Source organism: Octopus bimaculoides, chromosome 4 (assembly GCF_001194135.2).
Source record: "Octopus bimaculoides isolate UCB-OBI-ISO-001 chromosome 4, ASM119413v2, whole genome shotgun sequence".
Lineage (NCBI taxonomy): Eukaryota > Metazoa > Mollusca > Cephalopoda > Octopoda > Octopodidae > Octopus > Octopus bimaculoides.
This window is the reverse complement of record NC_068984.1, coordinates 119,887,347-119,907,679: the sequence shown is the minus strand read 5'-3', so window position 1 is coordinate 119,907,679 and position 20,333 is coordinate 119,887,347. Positions and strand designations below refer to the sequence as shown.

General features: G+C 36.4%; 1 protein-coding gene and 1 pseudogene across 1 annotated transcript in view; both read right to left on the bottom strand.

Moving 5' to 3' along the window:
- LOC106876925 (uncharacterized) overlaps positions 1 to 20,333 on the bottom strand; it is a 243,266-nt gene that overhangs the window by 65,908 nt on the left and 157,025 nt on the right. The window lies entirely within an intron of this gene.
- Positions 5,495 to 5,595, bottom strand: LOC128247712 (U6 spliceosomal RNA; annotated as a pseudogene).

Here is a 20,333-nt window from a genome sequence, read left to right as displayed (position 1 = left end):
GGACTGGCTTCTGTGCAGGTGGCACGTAAAATACAACATTTTGAGCGTGGCCGTTGCCAGTACCGCCTGACTGGCCTTCGTGCCGGTGGCACGTAAAAGCACCCACTACACTCTCGGAGTGGTTGGCATTAGGAAGGGCATCTAGCTGTAGAAACTCAGCCAAATCAGATGGGAGCATGGTGTAGCCATCTGGTTCACCAGTCCTCAGTCAAATCGTCCAACCCATGCTAGCATGGAAAGCGGACATTAAACGATGATGATGATGATGATATATATATATCCTTTAATGTCATCATCTTTTAATGTCTGTTTTCCATGCTGGCATGGGTTGAACAGTTTGACCAGAGCTGGCAAGCTGGGAGGCTGCACCAGGTCCCAGTCTTATTTGGCTTGCTTTCTACAGCTGGAGGCTTTTCCTAAAAGCAACCCCTTTGCAGTGAGTGCTGGGTGTTTTTAATATGCCACCAACACGAGCGCTTTTACATGGCACTAGCACAGGATTCTTGCAGGCCAATCTTCTTCACCAGAGGATGCAACCTTAACACTTCTTCTGTGGAGGACAGGTATATGAAGTAATCTGTATTTGTTATACTGAACAGCATTATATAAAATGGTAAATGGAAAAAGGAACAAAATTGTGTGCATGCACGTGCACCTTTGTGTCTGTGTTTGCCCCTCCCCCCACCAGCTAAGTACTGGTGCAGTTCTCTTTCCCTCCATCTGTTACGTACTGAGTGTGCCACTATATCAAAAGATACACAAGTGCAAGTATGGCTTTGTGGATAAGAAGTCAACATTGCAACTGCATGGTTTTGGGTTTGCTTCTGTTACATGGTCCCATAAGCATCAGACTAACTGATGGCTTCTGGGTGAAAAAAGTGGATGAGAACTGTACAGGAGATCTGTGTGTGTGTGAGAGAGAGAGAGAGAGAGAGAGAGAGAGAGAGTGAGTGTGCGTGTGCACGTGTATGTGTGTCCTGAGTATGATATGAAACTTCATTCAGTGGTGAGGCTTCAGTTCAAGGGTTCTGGGTTTGTTGAGGGTATAGGGTCACCTCTTAATCACCATTACTACCAGGTCTGTTCTATCAAAGTACCTGTCAAAGTTCCATCTATAGATTAAATTGATTTCCCGAGGGTAGAAGAATCTCCTGTTATTTTCAACAAAGTCATGAAGAAGACAGCTCTTCCAGGAGAAAGATACTCTGACATAAAACTTGCAGTCACAACGGTATCGGTCATCTTGCAATGCTTGTCACTGGAACCTACTATGGTGACAGTGAGAGTGGCAAAAGCGCTGTACAAGCTTCCATCACTTAAATCCAATAGCATACAGATGTCTCACTATCATTTCATCATTTCATTTCTTGACCTGTTTTGTATTTTATCAAGTCCTATGGCAATGGATGTGTGGCATGAAGAGTCATATCCACGCACATTCAGGGATGAAAGTAAATCAGAACAATCAGGCTGAATGTGAGACGGATACCATCTGATAAGATGAGGCCATCATAATCATGTATGAGTGGATGGATGGATGGATGATTGGATAGATAGATAGATAGATGGACGGACAAATGAACAGACAGATAAATAGACAAACAGGCAGAAAGGCAGATCGATAGATAAACAGACTGACAGATGGATGGACAGACAGACAGACAAACAAACAGACAGATAAAGACAGGTAGGTAGGTAGGTAGGTAGGTATATGTGTGCATGCATATATGTCCCTAGTCTTTCATGTAAAATAATGCCAATGCTTAGGTGTGGATTTTTGCTAAAAAAAAACCAGAATATACCTTACTAGGAAACAAGAAAGAATTAATAGAAGAATGGGGGTCCAGCTGTAGAATACTGCCTCAACACGTTTATCCAGTTCATGCTGGTAGGGAAAAAGCAAATGAAAATCAATGATGATGAGGATGACAACAATGGCGATGTATGTGTACATGCATGCAAAGAAACACCCACACACAAAGAATTAAGTCGACCCTCTCTGTAGAGTCTTCCTTAGACAATATGACTTCTATGGAATGTTCCTAACAGTAAAATGAATATAAAGGAAGACAGATATATTCAAGAACAACGTATGCACTTAAAAATAGAAATTAAAACAATCCATCTCACCCTACCCCATCTCTTCCTCTACATCACATACACAAATACATATATACATATATATGTATGTATGTATGTATTTGTATACATATATATACATATATGTATGTATAAAGTATCAGTCTCCCAAAGAAACTTTATCATCATATATCAAATAAAGATATATTTGAATCGAAACTTATTGATCTACCATAAATAGAAACAAGCAAATCTAATTTCCCTAATTAAGGCACTAGTGATGATGGTTTTGGTGGTGGTGAGTGATGGTGGTGACAATGATGGTGGTGGCCACGGTAAACATATCCTCATAAAGGAATCCATCATTCTAAGATTATTTTAATTTCTGCACAATACCATTGTCGTCATCATCAGCATCAGCATCTCCTGCCTTTTTTTTATAACCTCTGTCTATATGTCCCTGTTGTTAATCAACATGCTACACTGAAGAGACAATCAGTTCCCTAATTCTTTTACTCTTTTACTTGTTTCAGTCATTTGACTGTGGCCATGCTGGAGCACCGCCTTTAGTCAAGCAAATCGACCCCAGGACTTATTCTTTGTAAGCCTATTACTTATTCTGTCGGTCTCTTTTTGCCGAACCGCTAAGTTACGCGGACGTAAACACACCAGCATCTGTTGTCAAGCGATGGTGGGGGGACAAACACAGACACACACACACACACACACATATATATATATATATATATATATATATATATATATATATATATATATATATATATATACAACAGGCTTCTTTCAGTTTCCGTCTACCAAATCCACTCACTAGTCTTTGGTCGGCCCGAGGCTATAGTAGAAGACACTTGCCGAAGGTGCCATGCAGTGGGACTGAACCCGGAACCATGTGGTTGGTAAGCAAGCTACTTACCACACAGCCACTCCTGCGCCTTGTCTGCAAGTTTAAAGCTTTAGTTAAAGCTCCTAATGTGACTCAGTTCACTCCAAGTGTATAAGTCATACTTTTTTAGCCTGTAGATAATGAATATCAATAATAATCAACTTTATCCTTATTTATTCACATTGCTTTCAATTAACCAAGTATTATCTAATGGCTTCAAGATTTTTATGATGTGATTGTTAATTTTTAGAATGACATTGTAGGATAGGTGAGAGTAGCTGGATCTGACCAGTTTGAACATAAAATAGGTAGAATATATGAGCCTGATATGGCTGGTTTAAATGTTAAAAGATGCCATTCGTTAAGAAATTGTTGCCATTCCACATGAAATGACCTGCTGAGTTATGGACAACTTTCATGAACATCTTCAACAGTGTGAGGACAATAACAGCAAACATTTGACTGATGTAATTTTTAAAACGAAGTGAAACAAAATGGCATTATATGTACGTTTGGAAAATAAAGACTTTTTTCATTCTTTTCTTTATTTCACTTTTATTAAACCTAAAAATGTGTCAGATCATTTGCCCCACCTTGTACATGATTAATTCAAAACATTGGGAATTAATAAACATTACATTTGCCAGAATGATCTGCATTCTAAAGAGTTAACACCTTTTTGACCTTTGGCCCTTTTCACATCACCCTGCCTGAGATGACATTTGGGTTTTTTTTTATACAAACTTCCTGTTTTAAAATGAACTCAATTAAAAACCTTCCATCAAAATTTCATGTTAATTTTGTGTTCCAAGCACTATCTTAATAATGATCAAGTTATTTTACTAAATTTTTCATTATTTTCCAGAATTAATTCTGAACCAAATTTGATGACTGGTACCCGTGCCATTGGAGTGCTAACATCACCATCCAAGCGGATCACTCCTGTGCCGGTGGCATGTAAAAAGCATCATTTGAGCGTGGTCGTTTCCAGCTTTGCCTTACTGGCATTTGTGCCGGTTGCATGTGAACAAAACATTGGACTGACTCTTGTGCAGGTGCCACGTAAAAAACATCATTTGAGCGTGGCCGTTGCCAGTACCGCCGGACTGTCTCTCGTGCTGGTGGCACATAAAAAGCATCCACTACACTCTCGGAGTGGTTGGCATTAGGAAGGGCATCCAGCTGTAGAACTCTGCCAGATCAGATTGGAGTCTGGTATATCCATCTGGTTCGCCTGTCCCCAGTCAAATCGTCCAACCCATGCTAGCATGGAAAGCAAACGTTAAACAATGATGATGAACTGAAAAAAATGCAATGTGCTTCAACAGAAATATGATAACAAAAGGGTTAAAATGATCTAAATTTAAACCTTCCATCAAAAATTTCATGTTAATTTGTGTTCCAAACACCAGCTTAATAATAACAAAGTGATTTCACTGAATTCTTCTTTATTAATTGAAACAAAGGTTATGTGTTTCATCAGAAACATGGTAAGAAGAAAAGGGTTAAATGAATTAGAATAAGTGTCACTTCCAGAAACATTTTGCAGTTTCTGCCATTTCATTCCACCTTCCACCACATTACACCAAACACACACACACACACACACACACAGTTTAAGGGATTAATGGATTTATTATTGGAAGCAAAAACATCAACAGACAAAGATGAACTGACAAAGTTCAAATTTTTGGTCTCTTGATAGTATCAGAAATTAATCAACAAGGAGAGAAAGATTCCTGGTTTCATTCTTGAATACGAACAGAAACATATAATCTTGTTTGTCTTTGTGATTAATGTTGACTTAAAGTTCTTATTCCTTAAGGGCATTAAGAAATAGTTGGTCTATGTTGAAATAGTATTGTGTGTTGAGTCCATGAATATCTGGAATTGAATCATGCTCTTTCTGAATTAAAGACTATAAAAGTCAATATGCATAATACCTGTCTTCAATAAGTATTTGTTCATACCATTTTCTTAAGTACTTATAGGTGCAGGAATGACTGTGTGGTAAGAAGTTTGCTTCCCAACCACATAGTTCTGGTTTTAGCCACACTGTGTAGCACCTTGGGCAAGTGTCTTCTGCTCTACCTTCAGGTTGACTAAAACACTGTGAGTGGATCTGGCAGAAGGAAACAGAAAGAAGCTCTTCGCATGTGCAAGTGTGTGTGTGCATATCTTTATTTCTGTGTTTGTTCCCCAACACTGCTTGACAACCAGAGTTGGTGTATCTACATCTCCATAACTTAGGTCTTCAGCAAAAGTGCCCAACAGAATAAATGCCAGGTTAAAAAAAAAGGAATAAGAACTGGGGTCGATTCTAATGAAACAAATGAAAAGAATAAGATAAGAAGACACTGATCATATGTACATGTAGTACTAAAGCATATTATCATCAACATCGTCGTCGTCATCATCACCGTCATCAATCATCATCTTCATCATCATTGTTTTAATTCTTTTATTTGTTTCAGCCATGCAGCTGAAATCATGCTGGAGCACCACCGTGGATGAAAAAATATGGAACGCTTCTTGAATTTTCATGTCATCCTTGCTTAGAGGCTAATGCTAATCTTCTCTGTATTGTTCCAATTTTAGAATATGTATTGCCATACGTCCACTTTTCCATGCTTGCATGGATCAGATGGAATTGATTGAGGAAGATTTTCTACAGTCAGATGTCCTTTCTGTTACCAACCCTTACATGTTTCCAAGCACGGTAACATATTTCCATGGGTTTATATGTTTTTGCAGAAGACTGGAAATGAACAGCACCACACATGATAGTGACACTTGTTTACAACTACAGCTCAATGTTAAGACAAGGACACACAAACACTCACACACACACACACTCACACACACACACACACACACATCTTTTACTTTTTTGCCTATTACCTTTTATTTGTTTCAGTCATTGGCCTACAACCATGCTGGGACACCATCTTGAAGGGATTTATTTAGTCAAATGAACTGACCCCAATACTCATTTTATTTTAAGCCTGGTACTATTTTGTCAGTCTCTTTTTACCAAACTGCTAGGTTATGGGATCATAAGCAAACTAACACTGGTTATCAAGCAGTGACAAGAGATAAACACAAACACAAAGGCACACACACATATATGTGGTGTACTTCTTTCAGTATCTGTCTACCAAATCCACTTACAGAGCTTTGGTTGGCCCACGGGATGGTAGAAGACCTTGACCAAAGTGCTATGCAGTGAAACTGAACCCAGAACCATGTGGTTGAGAAGTTAACTTCTTCCCACACAGCCCAAGTGAGCACCATATGAATCATATGTATCAATAGTGTGTACCAGGATCTTTTCAATAACATTCCTAATCAAATTACTATTGGGACTATTCAACAAGCCAAAACTTTAAGATTCTAAGAATCCATACTGGTGCAAGAAAGGAGCCAAATACACATTGGTACTCTATCAAGCACTGCAATTGATCTGATCAACAGAACAGCTTGCCTGTAACATTAACATGCAGTGGCAGAGCACTCAATTGACACATGTACCCTTAACATAGTTCTCAGGGAGACTCAGCATGACACAGAATATGACAAGGCTGATCCTTTGAAATATAGGTACAACTCAGTTTTACCAGCTGAGTGGACTGTGAAATAAAGTGTCTTGTTCAAAGAGACAACACACTGCTGGGAATTGAACTCATGACCTTATGATCATGAGCCAAATACTCTAACCATTCAGCCATGCACTCTCACAAAGAAGCCAAATATATCAACAATAGGAGCACTGCCTCAGTTACGACAACAAGGATCCCAATTAACGACACTGCTTGCTTGTGAAATTAACATGCAAGTAGCTGAGCACTCCACAGATATGTGTACCCTTAACGTAGTTCCGAGGGAGATTCAGCGTGACACAGAATGTGACAAGACTGGCCCTTTGAAATATAGGTACTACTCATTTTTGCCAGTTGAGTGGACTGGAGCAACATGAAATAAAGTATCTTGCTCAAGGACACAATGCGTCGCCAGGAATTGAACTCATGACCTTACGATCATGAGCCGAATGCTCTAACCACTAAGCCATGCACCTTCAACAATAAATTTTAATCTTAGTTACTGATTGACATTTTTTACTCTGGATAATATGCTGAGAAGAGAATTGCCATGTTTTATTGACAGTTTAGGACAGACCTAAACTAAAGACTTGCCAAAAGAGTAACCAATTAACTGGCACAGACTTTATTGATTGGAATTCCACTTTATTATTAGTGTAAGGCAGGGGCAGTGCATTGTATTCTTGAGCAAAATACTTCATTACATGTTGCAGAGAGAATCATTCCAGACAGTATACATAGTAGTTTTTCATCCACCTGAGTTCAAATTCTACTGAGGTCAATTTTGCCTTTCATCCTTTTGAGGTCAATGACATAAGTATCAGTTAAGCACTGGGGTCAATGTAATTGACTAAACCTGCTCTTCAAAAAATTTCAAACCTTGTGCTTATTGTAGATAAAATTATTAGAGTACTAGCTTTGGCCTTCATGCTGGTGGCACGTAAAAGCACCCACTACACTCTCAGAGTGGTTGGCATTAGGAAGGGCATCCAGCAGTAGAAACTCTGCCAAATCAGACTGGAGCCTCGTGTAGCTATCTGGTTTGCCAGTCCTCAGTCAAATCATTCAACCCATGCTAGCATGGAAAGTGGACGTTAAACGACGATGACGGTGATGATGATGATGATGATAGCTTAAAAGCCACACTCTGTGCAAACTTTTAGGTTAGCTCCTGAAAGGGTTAATTGGGCCTGTGGCCCAAAACTAATGAAAGCAATAATAATAAAGTATTTATTGGTACCCTAACAATATGGTTTTACTTTAAACTCAGTTTAAATAAAAAAAACTTGTAACTTTACAAATTTATTTGAGTTCTTTCAAAATTTGAATTTTCAACTGTCAGCATATAACAAATCTTCATCCAGACCTGATCCCAATGCTGGATGTTTGAGAACCAAATGAAGGGCAGATGAAGAGCAAATATAGACTGTATTACAGGAATCCCAGATGGAGGGACAGACAGATAAATTTTCATGTTTATCATTATAGAAGGCAGATTATTCTACTTGCACCAATCATTAAATGTGGCTTAAAACAGTGAAAGGCATTAGCATAATTATCCAAGTGTGAAACATACAGTCTAAAAGCTATTAATGATAGAATTTCTATTTTCAGGAAGAAGTATATTGAGGAGGTGAATTCAAGAAAGAGAAGGAAATATACTGAGCTGGTGAATCTATGGTAATGGGTGGTAGATGAGGTGCAATCCCATTGAGATGGCATGCCAAAGGTTTGAGATCAGTTCCTCTGCAGATCCTACAACATGCTGAGTATCACAGAGACTAGTAAGGAAAAAGGTTGTTAATTTGACTAAGGAGGCAGATGAGATTGCTTCAAGGTGGCTGTGGATCAGACAGTGTGAGCCTTGGGAGGGGCAGCACTACTAGGGCCAGTGTTAAATGGGCACAAGCTAGAGTTTGATCACAGTACTTGAATGCAATCCTTGTCACAATACTTGAGCTCAATCCCTGTAACTGGCATTGTGTTATTTTCGTAGTCAGGAAATATTCAAAATGATTTTTCTGAATTCCATCATTTTAACTTGCTTCACAACCACATGGTTTCAAGTTCAGTCTCATTGCAAAGCACCTGGGGCAAATGTTTTTTCTACTATATATAGCCCAAGGCTAACTTAAACATTATGAAAATGGAAACTGAAAGAAGCTCATTGTGTGTGTATATGTGTGTTGGTGAATGATCTTGCCTTGACATCACATGATAATTGTAAACAAGTGCCGCCTGGGCGAAGGTGTTTGATTGTTGAAAGACTAAAAATACCCAATGGTCCCCTTCCCCAGGAAAAAAATCATTGATGAGGTCTCCAGGTGCATCACAGAATGATCTTTGGAGAAGCTAGATCCATCAAACTAATTCAAATAGAAAAAAGGGACATAAAAATATTTTTCATTTAATATTGTGGAAATGTTTCCATATTAATTTGTTTTTGGAGAAGATGTTTGTTAACTATAGAGATTATGTAATAGGATTTGAGATATGGTTTACATAAAATTCACATCAATAGGAAAACCCATACACAAGTTACTCTTGCCCTTTTAACAATCCCAGGGAGATGAAAGAACAAGCTGATCAAATCAGAATTTATTCATAAATCTCTGAACTTGTTGCCAGCAAATATGAATTCGAACACCCTTTAATATTTCCCCCTAAACTCAACTCCCTAAGCACTAGCAGTAGCTTACATAATAGTTAAATGAGCAGGAAAAAATCCATAAAGCTCATTTCCCTTTTGAACAATGCATATATAATGTAACATATTCTATCATGATTTGACATCCTTGAACAACTTGGATAATGTCATACAATACAACAGAACAAATTCTTTTGCTTTTTCCTCTTGTTTCATTCAATCCAGACTCCAACTTCAGCTAACTTACCTCACATATTTTATTTCAAGAAATGTCATGTAAGACTGAGCCTGAATTACAAAATTATGCGATCGACAAAATGTTGTCACTAATTTGATATGAATCTCTTTATGTTACCTATGTTCTATTTTTGACGAACAACAGCATCATGGCTATAAAACAGAACACATTAGCAGCTCGGTGTCTGACTTAAATATATCTTTGTATTTGAGTTAAAGTATTGAGATAAATCAATAGGTTAGCTTTTTAGATTACAATCTTCATTTGCGTCACTTTTCAACATTTTATTTTTACTTTTAGGTTTTAGAAAAGGAAACTATAATCTTACACGCAATATATAAGCTTTATATGATGTATGCTTTGAAGCACTGAACTACTGTGTCAAAGTACTTGAGCTCAATCCTTGTCACTGGTATCCTGTTATTTTTGTAGTCAGGAAACATTCAAAATGATTTTACTGAATTCCATCATTTTAACTTGCTTCACAACCATACGGTTTCAGGTTCAGTCTCATTGCAAAGCATCTCAGGTAAATTTTTTTTTCTACTATAGTCCAAGGCTGACCAAAGTATTGCAAAAGGATTTGATAGATGGAAACTGAAAGGAGTTCAGTGTGTGTATGCGTGTGTTGGTGCATGATCTTGCCTTGATATCACAAGATAATTGTAAACAAGTGTCACGATCATACAAACAGTGTCCTTCATTTGCAAACTCCTGTGGAAGCTTGTCCAATTGCTTCAGTTCTATATTTAAGAGATGAGGAATTATGTTCATTATTTACATTTGACAGATACTTGTCCTCATCTTGTTTGTTGTTAACACACCATTTCGGTTGATATACCCTCCAGCCTTCATCAGGTGTCTTGAGGAAATTTCGAACCTGGGTTCTCATCCCTAAGGTATTTTTTGATATTATTATTATTATGATTATTATTATTCAGGTATGCCCATGGGCATATAGTGTAGTGGTTCAGAGCACGGGCTACTAACCTCAAGATTCCGAGTTCGATTCCAGGCAGTGACCAGAATAATAATAGCAATAATAATAATAATAATAATAATAATAATAATAAAATCAAAAAATACCTTAGGAATGAGAACCCAGGTTCGAAATTTCCCCAAGACACCTGATGAAGGGTGGAGGGTCTATCAGCCGAAACGTTGTGCTAACAACAAACAAGATGAAGACAAATATCCATCAAATGTAAATAATATAAATAATGAAATATTATTTTACTTGGAATCAGGTGAGGGTTGGTAACAAGAAGGGCATCCTGCTGTCAAAAATCTACCTCAACCCAAACAAGCATGAAAAAATGATGGTGGATGATGAATGAAGATGATGATGATGATGACAACAACAATGATGTGATTTGTTACTTCTCAGGAATTTGAAATCTGAGGCAACTTTACCCATTCCTGTCCTCCTGACATGGTTTTCTTAACTACTTGGATTGTTTGATCCTTTTCCCCAGAGATTGCTTAGTATATCCATTTGATCTCCTTTTCTCCTAAATTTCTAAATATATCCATAATAACTGGAAATATTATTGGAATTAAGTGGGTTAAGTTATTTTTATTTTTAACTGACCTTAATCGTAACTTTCCTGCAAGCCATATTTCTAACTGACTGAATTTATAATTTTTATGTACTTCACGAAATGTATATTGACAATCATCACACTTTCCCTTGATATTCAGAAATACCATAACGTTCGTTTAGTGCTGGAGACCATGACATTTTATATGACATTTCCAAGGAAGTATTGTTGACTGTTAGTTCTGTTCTGAAATGGTGTCATTCTTTTCTCAAAGGAAGATCACAGAAAGTCATCATAACAAACATATTCTTTGATTCCTTGAACTTCAAATGTAGCATACATCAAAGTTTAATTCTGAGTCTTGTGCTATTTAACATTTCTTGTTGTTCATAAAGTACTTTCTTGAAGTTTGCCTGTAGTCAACTAACTATGCTAACGACCGTGATGACTTTCCTGTTTTTCCAACCTATTTTCAGAACAATATTACACTAAGATCAAAAGATTGATGAATCTTTATCTCCTCAGGCTCAATGAATCTAAAACAAAACAATGGAAAAAAAAAAATTGTAACATTTTTTAAGTCTTTTCAGAATTCTTTACAAATCCACAGTATTATTGTGAGTAAATATTTCTTTTTGATCTTGATCACAGCACAATCCCTCATGGAGAATCAAAAAGGATATATATTTAGCTTTCATTTTTAAGAAGAAAAATAAATGTACCAATCAGTTCGCTAATCTGCTTCTCGGTACCTGCATATGTTGTTACCCAAACAACAGAGGATACATTGCAAATAGTCTTTCATTCTGATGTTTATTGTCTCGTCTAACAACTTTCCTTCAGATATATTGTGATGTGAGCCAACAAGGAAACATCTACGAGGGTTAATCAATTTGCAGGAAATAACATCCAAATCTCCCTCAAAATACACCCTGCAGTTTTGAAAACAGAGGGATGTTTGGATAATTTAGCTCTAAATACATATTTGTTGGCACTCCGTCACTTACAACGTTGAGGGTTCCAGTTGATCCGATCAACGGAACAGCCTGCTCGTGAAATTAATGTGCAAGCGGTTGAGCACTCCACAGACATGTGTACCCTTAACATAGTTCTCGGGGATATTCAGCGTGACACAGTGTGACAAGGCTGACCCTTTGAATTACAGGCACAACAGAAACAGGAAGTAAGAGTGAGAGAAAGTTGTGGTGAAAGAGTACAGCAGGGTTCGCCACCCTCCCCTGCCGGAGCCTTGTGGAGCTTTAGGTATTTTTGCTCAATAAACACTCACAACGCCCGGTCTGGGAATCAAAACCGCGATTCTATGACCACGAGTCCGCTACCCTAACCACTGGGCCATTGCGCCTCCACTTACTCTAAATACGTAATGCCCAAGAGAAAAAGAAAACAAAGTACAAGAGGATGGAATACTATTGATCATGGGTTTGCTTAGTCAGTGTTGAGCTAGGTTTAAATAACAGCAACATATATTCTAAAAGTATATAAATAGACATGGTATCAAGCTAGAAGTTCAACCAATGGCATTCCATCGGTTACAATGATGAATGTTCCAACTGATCTGATCAACAGAACAACCTGCTCATGAAATTAATGTGCATGTATCAGATCATCCCATAAGTTCTGTCTGAATTTTGAATAAAGAAAACAAGTGATGAAATGTTATGTTTAATTGAGATTTAATCATCAATGTACTTTCCCTGATTATCTATGACTTCCTTCCATCTATTTACAAGCTTTTTAATCCCATCAATGTAAAACTCTTTTGGTTTCAAAGCGAAGAACTCTGAAATGTCAGTTTCCACCTCCTCCTGGCTTGCGAAAGTTATGTCCCCCAAATGATTCTGTAAACTTTGAAACAAATGTAGTCTGAAGGAGCAAAGTCGGGAAAATAAGATAGATGAGGAATTTTTTCCCAACCAAGCTCTTTGATCTTTTGTGATGTGATCTTTTGCAGTGTGGGGTTGCGCATTGTCCTGATGAAACATCACTCCTTTTCGATTCATTAAAGCGGGTCTTTTTTTCTTCAAAGCTTGGTTCAAATGCTCTAATTGCTGACAGTAGACATGAGCATTGATTGTTGCATTAGGTAGTAACAATTCAAAGTGAATTACTCCTTTACAATCCCACCAGATAGAGAGAAGAAACTTTTTCCCATGAAGTTCCCTTCTCGGTTGTGGTTGAGTTTTTTCACTTTTACCAAGCAACTGTTTACAACATTTAACATTTCGATAGAAGATCCATTTTTCGTCACCAGTCAAAAGTCTATCCAAAAAGGGTGAAATGAGTTCGCAAGAATGGAGAGAAGAGCAGATGTCAACTTGGGATTTGCGGTTGCTTTCGGACAATTCGTGAGGCACCCATTTTCTAAGTTTATAGGAACAACAGCCACTGATGGTGCCACCGCCGCCATCACCGCTACCGCCACCATCATTGTTTTACATCCATTTTTCCATGCATGCATAGAGCAAACAAAATTCACTGAGATAAATTTTTCTATGGCTGGATGCCCCTTTTTGTCATCAACCTGTTTCCAGGCATGGTAATATCTCCCCCCATGGCTGGACATGTTTACACAGAAGATTGAAATGAAGAACACTGCTTGAATGACAGTAACATTTAACAGAGCTATCACATGGTGTCAAGACAAGGAGGCACAAATGCACATACACACACAGACTTCTTTTAAATTTCAACTAGATACACACAAAAAGCTTTAGTCAGCTTGGAACAATAGGAAGACACTTTTCCAAGCTGCTGCACAGCAGGACTGAACCAGAAACCATGCAGTTGGAAAATAAACTTCTTAACATCACAGCCATCACTATAGTAATTCATTATTGTGCTCCCTTGTGTATAAGACACAAGCTACATCAACTGCCACAGTTTTAATTCTAGATTAACTAAAAATTATCTTCAAAGCTGCAAGGAAGAGAGAGAAAAATAAGCTTGACTGCTTGAAAATGTTATCAAGAAATATCATAAAATCATAAAGCAATCTTTAAAGCAATCTTTAAAGCAATCTTTAAAGCAATCCTTAAAGCAATCTTTCTAAAAATGACTTTAGGACTAGTTATGATACTGATATTACAAATAAATATGAAATATTTTCTAGAAGCCATAAACTTGATCGCATTGGCAATATTTTAGAAATTTTTTTTTTTTCAAATCATACTTTAGAAAGAGTTTTCAGTTCAAATAGGATTTCACAAGTAACTATCATCATCATTATCATTTAATGTTCCCTTTTCCATGCTTGCATGGGTCAAATGGAGTTTATTGAGGCAGATTTTCTACAGCTGGATGCTCTTCCTGGTGCCAATATTTACCTGCTTCCAAGCAAGGTAAAATTTCTTCAAGGCCAGACATATTTTGCAATATGAAAAATAGAAATAATCAACATCACTTCTATGATATGATAGCAACACTCATGTATATGTATGATACACATGTATCAACATCACATGTATGATATGATGGCAATACTCGTATTTTTCAATATGAAGAATAGAAATAACCAACATCACTTTTATGATATGATGGCAATACTTGTCTACAACTTTCTTATGAACTTGAGCAATAATTTTTGCCAAGAGAGTCAAAGGGAAAGAACTCTAAAATATAAACTGCTTAACAATTCAATAGTGATATGAAAAGATGAATCAATCCTGATATTTGGTAGCTGGGGTGACAATCTCTAAACATGTTTCAGTTTTGTTAGACCTCCTCAGTGAAGTCATAACCCTGTGTAACAAAATTTTTATTTTTATTTTTCAATTTTTTGTCCTTGGTCAGTAAGTGTTATTTCTTATTTGCTTCTACCTAGAAATCAAAGGAAATGATTACTATTCCCTTCAAATTTTGCTTTTATGACCTGTTCAGCAATGTTTTGAAACTGACTTATTTTCCATTACATTTAAGATGGATTCAGTACTGAGTTACTGAAGCAGGAACATCATTATAGCAAATATTTTGCTCAATACTACAGATTTGCTTGTCACTTGCTTGACCTTAACCACTTAAGCATGTCCCTTAGTAGCTGACAATATGTGCATCTCTGATCATGAGCAGGAGTAGTGGGGGAGCATAATAACCATGTCTTGAGAGGGATTCTTTAGGGCTTGAATAAATGTAACAAAAACAAAATTTGATGGAAATATTAACCATTTTTCATACTTTCTAGGGGTAAGCAAATAGGAAACAACAGTTGCTATCCAAGGACAAAAATCATGTTGCACAGTGTAATCAATTTAATTTTTAATCTATTTAATTTCAAAGTTCACTCCCTTGCCTCCTTTTTACAAGAATTGACATTAATACTAATGGCTTTTCTTCTCATTATGAATTTAATTTCACTTGATTAAAAATACTTTTTGACTCACTGCAACCAGTAATGTTAGCCTACTCTTTATGCTAATTTCTTTACACACAAAGCACACAAGAGAAATTTTCAAATTGCTTTTTGGCTCATTACACTTAACTCTGTGTTTTTTAAGCAGAAAACACTCCAGAGACTTTTCCAGCAACAAAGATAGTTTATCATCAGATGAATAATATTGCTTCAATGCATATTGAAGTTCGATGGTTTTGCTGGTTTAATGCATTGATAAGTTGAACTTAGAATATTTCTTTTCCAAAACGTGTTCAGCAATTAATGGTTTTGAGAGACCTGTACCATATTTCGGTCTATAGTCACTGCTTTATATTTAGAAAAAGAGGTAAATAAGGGGCCTGCAAAAAAAACAGTGTTGAATTAACACATACGCTGTGTAACCTGTATTCTAGCATCTGCATTGAAATAAAAGGGAAAATAATTAGATAAGAACAAAAGAAATGTAAATAAAACATTATCGATTCCTTCTTCTTTTTAAAGCCTGCTTGCAGAAAAATGTCTGATAGCAAGGATAATAGCTAGTTTTTTTTTGTTTTGTTTTTGCTTTGTTTTTGCTTGCTGGGTTTTTTTAAGCTTTTCTTTTTGTTTTTATTTTCTTTCTTCATGTGATTAAGCAGCATGAATGAAAAGAAAATCACTTGGAAATACAGCCTTTCCAAAGATTTTCCCACATGTAACGATTATAAACGTCAGTTGGAGGAAGTTTATAGATAGTGAATGGAAAAGAAGTTGTACAGGTAGCTGTCTAGTTCTGATCTACAATACTGCTAAGACAAACATAGACCGATTGGCTTTTCCACAAAACTATTGCCCAGTAAGAAGATAGACAAGTAAAAAAAAAAAAAAAAAAAAAAAAAAAAAAAAAAAAAAAAAACAAATAAGATAAACTGAGGAACAAAAGTTAAGACATGATAAGTTACTTAGTCAAGTCATCTTTACTTTTCACTTGTTTTCTTTTGTAAATGTGCAAAGTTATTGCTGCTAAATAACTAATACATCAGCACACAAATGTAGCACACGCAAGTAATGGCTGTCAAATTCTAAGGCATATTTTGCATTTTTGCAAGAAGCCTCCTCATAGGAGGTCATGTGAACAAGCAACACCAGAAACAAAAGAAAACAATATGCAAAAAAGAGTCTTAGCTCTGAGTATATGTATCATCATTATCATCATTTAATGTCCATGTTCCATGCTGGCATATATATCATCATCATCATCATTGTACTTTATTTTATCAACCCCAAAAGGATGAAAGGCAAAACTGACCTTGGTAGGATTTGAACTCAAAGCATTTTTTCCAACACACTAACAATTCTGTTAGTGTCACCTTTGTGGTGTGAAGTAATGCAAAGAGGAAGTATATATGGAACTACATGCAATAAGATAGACATTAAACAAGCTAATGAGGGAGTCTTCATGTTGCCACCTGATCTGCTAGAAACAGCAACCAAATCTCAATTAAGCTACACTCTAACCTCTTCAAAAGAGAAAGGAGACATTGAATAATATAGTAGTCCTAGATATACTCTATCTAGAAAAAATATGGGATGGTCACAACTGGTTGGTACACTTGTATCATTGGTCTACTCAATCAAGGATGAGCTGGGACTGAACAAACAGAATTGCATTGCAAATGGAAGACTACAATGAGAAATATGTATTCTATATATAGTTTGAGTAGTAAGAATATTACAATATTACAAAGATAAAAGAATCCAGTTAATTTTGACCCTTGACATGAACTTCTGAAATGTTATGTATATACTAAGAGATTAAAGATAAAATACATATTTCTATTCCAAAACAGAAGAAAGCGAAGAAGTTAAGAAACAAGACATAGTTTTTGTATTCCCCACTTTAAAAACCTTTCAAAAATGTTCATGCTTATCAAGAGAAGGAAATTAGAATAGAATCCATTCCAGCACATCTCTCAAGAGAAGTTCTTTCATCATAACAAGCTACATCCAAAACCAAGTAATCCATTTGAAGAGATGGCATACAAAAGAACACAGATTTCAACTGACTGATTTCTGACTTAATCTCTGATATCAATCCAGTAGTTTTGATATCCAAACTTAAAATATTTCGTATGATTAGAAAGAAGAATTGACCTGTTCATTTGTCCAACAATCTCAAGAAGCTTAAGGTTATTCTTATATTCTATAAGAATTATTTTTAGCCAAGCAACAGTAACCAGCCATGGTTCTGGTTGTAATGGTTTGCATGGTATTTATAGGTTTAAACACATTTCTTATTTCTGTGTGTTTCTTCTATAAACTTTTGAAATGTTGTCAGCTTCATTTCAATAAACATTCAATACATATATTGCAGTGGTTGACAAACACAGACACAAAGATACACACATGTATACAGAAATTTACTGGAAACAAATGATGAAGACAGGTCAGGGAACAACAAGCAGGTGTATAAGTTTAATACTCGGGAAGAATGGAAAAGTCTTTGATGTTTCAAACCTACACACATTGACAGAAAGGGTTGAGAAGGAAAAAATGGAGAAAGAAAAAAAAGAAATCAGTGAGAGAAAAAAAAATGTGTAGGGATTAATGGTTCAACAAGATGAAGTTATACATATATATATATATATATATATATATATATATATATATATATATATATATATATATATATATATATATACAAATATATATATATATATATATTGTGTCATCCCATTAATAATGCAGTTTTTTCAATTGCATGAACTAAAAGTCAGAGGGGGACAGGATAAACTACCTGCATCAACTTGCTATAAAAGCAGGTAGTAATTTTACCTTGTGCTTATTCTTAGTGCAAGTTTTGAAGAGTGCTGTTCGATTTTAACAATTATTTTTCAAACCTATAATGGAAGTGACAAAGGAGCATATTTTGCTTTATGAGTTCAATAAAGATAACAATGCAATGGAAAGCGTAAGGAATATTAATGCAGTATATAGGGATCGGACAAAAAGCATAAGCCAGTGTCAACAGTAGTTCCAGAAATTCCGAGTTGGAAACTACAGCCTAGAAGGCAAGCCTCATCCTGGAACATCTGTAGAGCTCCACAAGGATGTCTTTCAAACCCTTGTGGAACAAAATCCCTTCGTACTTGTTGAGGAACTAGCAGAGAAGCTTAGTTTTGGTCATTCAGTCATTCATCAACACCTGCATGCCATTTGAAAAGTCAGCAAATTGGGTCAATGGGTTCCTCACAAACCTTCCGAGTCTAATCGCACGCATAGAGTGAATGTGTGCTCTTCTTTGCTGTCATGTCTCACAAATGAACCTTTTTTGAACCGAATAGTGACTGGTGACAAGAAATAGGTTCTCTATAAAAATGTCAAGTGCCAAAGACAGTGGGTAGGGAAAGGAGAAACTCTGACACCCCAGGCTAAAGAAGGTCTTCACCCACGTAAGGTGTTGTTGTCTGTTTCGTGGGATATGAAAGGTTTAGTCCACTTTGAACCTTTAAACCCAAACCAGACAATAACAGATGAGATCTACTGCAAGCAGATTGAGAGGCTTAAGTCTGTGAGAGAAGAAAAATGATCATCTTTGGTTTTAAGATAAAAAAGTGTTCTTCCATCAGGATAATGCTCGGCTACATACAGTGAAGATGACATTCCAAAGGCTAGAGCAGTTTGAATGGGAAATGATGCCCCACTCACCATATTCGCCAGACATTGCCCCATCTGATTATCATTTATTCTGCAGTCTTCAAAATCATTTGGACAGAAAAAAATATGAATTCTGTAGACAATGTCTGAACAGTACTGGAGGAGTATTTTTCATCACAGACAAGTGAATTTTGCAAGAGGAGCTTTGCAAGCTGACCAGATAGATGGAAGAACATTGTAAAAAATGAAGAAAAGTATATTTTATATTAAAAAAGAACTTATCTTCATTAAAAAAGAACTCATTAAAAAAGAACTTCATTAAAAAAGAACTTATCTTCATTTTGAAAAATAAAAGGTATCTAAAACAAAAACGCATTATTTATGGGATGACCCAATGTATATAACAGGTCTTTTTCAGTTTCCATCTACCAAATTTACTCACAAGGCTTTGGTTGACCCAAAGCTATAGTAGAAGACACCTACCCATGATGCTATGCAGTGGGAATGTACCAGGAATCATGTGTTAGGAAGCAAGCTTCTTACAACATGGCAATGCCTGCACCTAGTGAAACCATAGTTGTAGCCGATGCAAGTGTCATGGAACTAGCACCCATGTCAGTGGCAATTAAAAGGTTCCATTTGAACATTAGGCGATATGCCATACTTGAGAAGACCCATCAAACCAAGTGAAATTGTAGTCATGGCCAATGCCAGTGTTGCATAACTGGCACGTAAAATGTGCCATTCAAGTCTTGGGCCTCAGTGACAGTGACAAGTAACCGAGACCTTTGACAATATACCATGCTTGAGAAGACCTATCAAGCCAAGTGAGACAGTAGTCATGGCTGATGCCGGTATTACGTAACTGGCACCTGTGCCAGTGACATGTAAAAGGTACCCACTACACTTTTGGGGTGGTTGGTGTTAGGAAGGTCATCCAGCCATAGAAACAATACCAAATGAGATTGGAACTTTGTGCAGCTCCCCTGCTTACCAGTTTCCAGTCAAACTCTCCAACCCAAACCAGCATGGAACACAGATGTTAAATGATGATGATAAGATATATAAGATATATATATAATATGTACATATAATATATATGTATATATAATATATATGTAGCATATATATATATAACATATATTGTAAATATAATAAATATAATACACGCAAACACATATGCATGCATAGACACACATACATACATAAGACAACTACACAATAATATGCTTAGTGGAAATGTAAGGTAAACTTATAAGCATATGATTTTTCTTGTTCTTTTGTTTGTTTCTTTTTTTTTTTTTT